This window comes from Sabethes cyaneus, chromosome 3 (assembly GCF_943734655.1).
Source record: "Sabethes cyaneus chromosome 3, idSabCyanKW18_F2, whole genome shotgun sequence".
NCBI lineage: Eukaryota > Metazoa > Arthropoda > Insecta > Diptera > Culicidae > Sabethes > Sabethes cyaneus.
In genome coordinates this window covers 28,284,229-28,290,228 of record NC_071355.1, presented here as the reverse complement: position 1 = coordinate 28,290,228, position 6,000 = coordinate 28,284,229, and the positions used below count along the sequence as shown (strand labels likewise).

The 6,000-nt window shown below is 39.6% G+C and overlaps 1 protein-coding gene across 2 annotated transcripts in view; it reads left to right on the top strand.

Moving 5' to 3' along the window:
* Positions 1-4,059: 4,059 nt before the first annotated feature.
* The window catches only part of LOC128741286 (protein tramtrack, beta isoform), a 40,213-nt gene continuing 38,272 nt past the window's right edge, over positions 4,060-6,000 (top strand). For both annotated transcript variants that reach the window (XM_053836989.1, XM_053836988.1), the window contains exon 1: positions 4,060-5,011. The gene's annotated coding sequence lies outside the window, so the exon portion shown is untranslated. The remainder of the gene's footprint in view (positions 5,012-6,000) is intronic.

Genomic DNA, 6,000 nt, shown 5'->3' with positions numbered 1-6,000 from the left:
AGACAGGTTTGTGTCCCAGGACACAAAGGTAAGCTTGGCGTAGGACTACGAATGCATGCACCTGTAGGTACAATTGGTACTATGGAACTTTTTATAGATTTCGTATAAAAATATCAAATTTGAACATTATTAAGTCGAATTGTATGCCATAATAGAGGTTTTCCGTCAGATCATACCCCTCCTTTTCTTATTTTTCCTCGAAAGTGCTCCCAATACGAGTGACAATGGTGCAAAAATATATTTTTTTCGTTAACTCTAGAATAAACTACGATTTTTTAAACAATGCAAATTGCAAGAATGTTGAGTTTCTTTTCACCAAATCACGAATGTTGAGTTTTTGAACATTCGTTTCGGCTGCACTGTTTATCAAAATTTTTAGATTTTCTGGCAGCATTCTACAACAGATTTTAACATATGTGTGTCAGCGGTTGAGTGAAAAAGACAAAACGAATGAAAAGCTAATGATTACCTTCTTTTTCGTTTCGTGTGTTGCTTGCCACAAGAGTAATAAGAGACACAAATGGTTTTGAAGTGGTGAAAATAGAGGACACTCAGGGATGCCACATATAATTATGTGTTTTTTGTTAAAAAAATCTGACAATCTGTACGGCGAGGAAAAATATCTGTGCAAAAATCTGTCCAATGCAAAACAATGAGAGTGAAAGAGTTAGAGAGTCATTTTGCTGACTATTTCCGTCTCTTTCACTCTCATGTAAAAGCTCAAAAATCGGTTTAATCTGTGTAATTTGGCGAAAATCTGTATTCTATGCATACAGATTCTGTACAGGCGATTTCTTTCAAATATCTGTTAAACACAGAATAATCTGTGCATGTGGCAACCCTGACACTGATACAAAAAGGCATGTAATACATCCGACGACTGATGGGTTGAAATATACGTATTTTAGTTATTCATTTTTCAGTAGTAAGAGGCTTTAATAAAGAAAGTTTTATATGGGTATCATGTCTAAAAGTCAAAACCGGACATTTAGCGGAAAAAATTTTTTTGACGGAAAACCTCTATTCCAAACCTTGTCGTAAGACGTAATCCTACGTTAAAACCGATAATGCAAAATAGAATTACAAATTATCAAAATTTTCGAACGTATATTGCCTCCACTTTGGCACTTATACCTTCTTTTGTGACGTGAAATACAACTGTTTTGTGCAAATATAATTTCGTATTTCTCAGTTGAAACCGAAATATACAAACAAATCTCCATTATTTCGAAATTTTAATTCATTTTTAAGTAACTAGTTTTTAAATAATCGAATTAGATTGAGGCCTAATTAAACAATATATTGGTGAAATTTGGTATCGCTTTCGACGGAGATATTCCAAATCGCAGTTATTAGCTTCATTCTCGCACAATAAGAAGGACTCTCGTTCTTATTCTTACACCATCCTTTAGAGTGTTGGAAAACTGGTTATTTTGATACTCCCAACGAAATAAAGTAACAAATAACCAGCAACGGTTGATACGAGACGTCCCCATTTCTTCTTTTGCTGTGGAATTTGAAATGTATTTATGTATGAATAACATATTCACACAATATTCATTTCGCATAATCGTCCTCGCGGCAATACTCCACCGTTGGCCTAAAGCACTATTACGCGGGACCAAGGCTGGATTTTGATGTATGTAGTCCATGCGCCAAAAGCCGGAGATCGGTTGATTTGTCTGTAGCAGATCCTTCAACGTATAAGCTTTTGCATAATTTTGCAATTTTGCATCGACTGTAACAAATCAATTCACGGCAATTAACCCTGATGAAAAATCAAGGGGGTACAGTGAGTACAAGCAATGCTTTTTGGATTCATCTACTGAAGACACTAACATGTTCGTCACGTCTTATGTGCCGCTTCGGCTTATGATAGGTGATCAAATTTTGTGGAAGAAAGCAACTCCGTCGTGCACTGTATTCTATCATTCTATTCGATTGGAATTTGTGAAGGAAAATGATGATAAAATTGATGATGATCGACGGGAAGTGTTGTAGTGCTCTGTACGAGAGTTCTTTATGCAGGTATTTTTTAAATCATGATTCTTATCAGGTACTATCTGGTCAGTCTCAATTCAGTCAATTTAATGTGAGGGAAAAATGAGGATTGATAACTTATAAGCCTCCACTTAGGAAGTGACACATGCAATGATGGCAATACAACATGGACATTCTTCAAATGCTCTCAGAATACAACGAAGATAACTGGTCTTAAAGTGCAAGTGCTCGATCGTTGCAGAAGTGTTGTGCAAAGCTTGTCCTCTGGGTACAAAATAAACACCATAAAAATTAAGGAATACGCTATAAACACTGCTCGAATGCAGTAGGATTTCGAATCTGGCAACAAATGCGTGTCGCCGAGAGCCATCTGAACCAAACATTTTTGCAGATGAGTCCAAATTTAATATCTTTGGCTCAGATGGTCGGCGTTTTGTATAGAGTAAGCTAAACGAAGAACTAAATGTAAAAAATGTGAAAGCAACGGTTAAACACCGCGTCGGTGGAGTGATGGTAAAGCGTGGATCTACACTAAAAAAAATCGGCACGTAAAGCTTACGTGAAATCATAAGTGATTCCCATCCAGCACACTTTTCATGTAACATTCATGTGAATTATTGGTAACTCGCCCTCATACTAACCTTAATTAATTAACACTTAATGTACGCACATGGTTACTTTAGAACTGCTCAAAAGTTATTCATACTCCAACACAATCTCCAGGTATCAATTCCATTGGAAACCTTTGGGAATATCTCCACTAAAAAGTTTGAAACTATCAGATTTTTTACAAAAACCGTCTTAGAAAGAACTTGATGGACGAATGGGACAAAGTTCCAACCGAATACACGATAAAAATTCGTGGACAGCATTATAAAAAGACTAAAGGCAGTTGCAATGAGCCAGGGATAAATACTAATCCTTGAAATTAAGCCACATCTGCGACTGCTAATTCTAATCCTGTACAAATATGAATTTAAGTGGATTTTTTCTGGTAAATAAAACCATTTTTCCAAACCCAGATATCATATACCTTAATATTAACATTTGACACTATGATATTACTTAAATAACATGTCCCTAAAACTTCTGTTAAACTTTCAAATGTAGAAAGAGGAAATCTGCATGTTGGTGTACAAATGATTTATGACCGGCCTTCCTAACAATTGGAACCACAGTGCATCCCTGAAGGAGGAAAAATCAATTGTTACGTTACTGTTACTACAGTATTTTCTTATAGACCACATTACATCCAGCTTTTGCTACTTGATAGACCACTGTCCAGCTCCGTTTGTAGCGAAAATTGCCGATGATCAACAAAGGTTCGTATACGCGAGCCTCTCATTTTTTTAGAATCTACTCAATGGAGGAACTTTTCCAAGCAAACTGATATCATTCGGATTTGTATATGAATCGCACACAGGCTCTGCTTGTGTGTGCGCTCTTCATTCAATAGCTCTCATTCTATTATTCAACACCGTTGCACAAAAAGGAATCCCACGCCACGAACCCGGACTATAGCCTCACTTGCGTGCACCCGTGCACACGGTTGCTGGAACGTAACTGTTTATATACGTATACGAGCGTATAAGATACTGTATAGCGATGAATGAACACACAACGGCAGAAGCGAGGCATCATTCATTCCGTTCTCCCCTCTCGTTCTATTCCTTTCAGCTATCTTTATTCAAGGCAGGAACGAAAAGGAATTCTCACGATCGCATCCGAACGAACAGCCGAGCGCACGTATGTGTAGGTGCTCGTTGCCGATTCCACGTCGTTCGCAATGAACTTTGCGTGCTCCTTTTAAGCCTTGCTCGGTTACGATCGATCAAAGTGTGCGCAAGTATCTACCATCAGACAGACTATCAGCAAAGCTGAGTCCGTTTTGTCCGTGTGTTGATGTTGGATAATTGGAAAGGAGAGGGAGCAAGCAGGCGTTCGTTCGTGCGGTGCGCAGTTGCCTGTGACTGTGTTGGTGCAAAAGTCAACTTGGTGTGGCGTGGAAGTCAAAAAGTTATATTTAAAATGCTTTTAGTTGGATACGTGCCGCGGTTTGAGTAAGAACGTTTTCCGCTTTTTTGAGTTGTTGCGCGCAGGACCTTTTGCATTTATACACTACACTGTGTGCACTTGAGCAATAATTACTGTTGCGCCATCAGCAGCAGCGCAAAGTAGAGTGACTGGGCGGCAAGATTGAAGTCAATTATTGGTGCCCGACAGGATTCGGTGTGTCCGCTAGTTGTGATCTTACACGTTAGTTCTGATTTATGAGCAATTCTTCTGCTGGTGATGTAAAGTGTCTCTGGAGAGAAGAAAAATATTTTCCTGGCTTTGTGCGCGGATTGATTAGGGTACGGGAATTTTTTGTTTGATGAAGAAATAAAAGTCGAAAGTCGGGGTTGGTATGTCTAGAGTGAAAATATCTGGAAACAGGAAGCAATGCAGTGTTTTTTCGTCTTTCGACAAACGTGATCTCTAACGAAGGTACCATAAGAAACGCACGGTGTTGGCACTTGATAATATAGGCAGTAAAAAAGTGCAAGCTCTACTGAAAAAAAGGAGTGCAAAAAATGTTTATCGCAGTGCGAGGAAGTTACGAAGGAATTTACAAATACAGCACATAGACACTGCAGCCCTGCCCAGTGAACGAACACCGCACGGACGTAAGACACAAACGAACGAGCAACAAATCGAAGTAGTGGTTCGCAATCACCGCCAGCCAGTCGTCGCGTCGTCCCAGGCTAGAGCTAGAAGGCAGGCACAGGCAGGCGATCAGATTCGTGGTGTGCCGTTTTTTTTTGTGTCCGACCGAAGCAAAAAAAAAAGGAAGCTCGCGCAAGAACAAACTGCGCCAACGAGGCCTCCAAATCCGTACATAATCTGCGTCTATCGGCGGCGAAGAAAATTGCCGGAGCGAACCAGAAGCAATACACTTCAAGCAGGGGAAAACTTCATTCAAATTTCGTTCCGAAGCTGGTCCCGGAATGACGGAAAAAATGTAAAATAGGTACGTGGCAGTTGCTTATCGTAGGATTAAGAATAATCTATGAATCTATGACTTGTTTTGCTAAGAAAACCACTGTTCATTTGTAAGTGACCTTCTTGTTTTGTTCTTGTTGAAGAACCAGATACCTTCTTTCAACGACTTTTCAAGTGTTTAAAAGAATAAAAAGTCCAATTGATCGCTGTGAACAAAGACCATGCCAAAAAACTCCCGATCAATGATTTTCTGCAGTTTCTGCTTTAATTGTTCTTGCCATTAACAAATTTGGTGTGAATTGGGCATTAAATAGAATCCTGTTAGATTGTTCGTTCCATTTTAATAATGCTGACAAAGGCGGTTTTGTTGGAGTATTACACTCTTCTAATAAGACTTTGATTTTGATAAAAACCAACTCTTAGTTAGGTTTAATATTCTACACAGAAGAACCTAAGTGAATGTAAAAGTCAGTAAACAGCGCAAATTAGTGAGTCACATTTCACCCTCGGTCAGCTGATCGAAAACTAATCGGTTTCGAATTAGTTCGAAAACCAATCGGAAAGTTTAATGACTTGAAAACCGCACTGCACTCTGCCTGTAGACAAATACATCTATGAGGCAAAAAAAACCTAAACCACAAGGTAGGAAAGGAGGAAAAACTAGAAAATTGCATGCTTTATCGCCTCCTTCTGCCACTTAGCCACTACTACGCCACCCTCCTCCCCTTGCTTGCCTGCTTGCTTGCTTGCTGCGCAAACCTGAGCCCATATCTGTGGTATCCATCATTTTCCGTTTTCCTTTCTGTCGATATTTTCCTTTTTATGACTCCTTTTGCGCTTCGCCTGGTACGCCTGGCTTGGCTTGCCCGTTGTGGTCTAACCTGTACTAACGCTGGAAAAGGCCACTTTGCTAACGCGCCGAACCAACGCCGGTTGCCACCGGACTCACGAATAAAAGTGGCTAAAGAAAAAAGAAAAAGGCCAAGCCACGTCTAGTTTCTCCTCCTAGACCGGCCT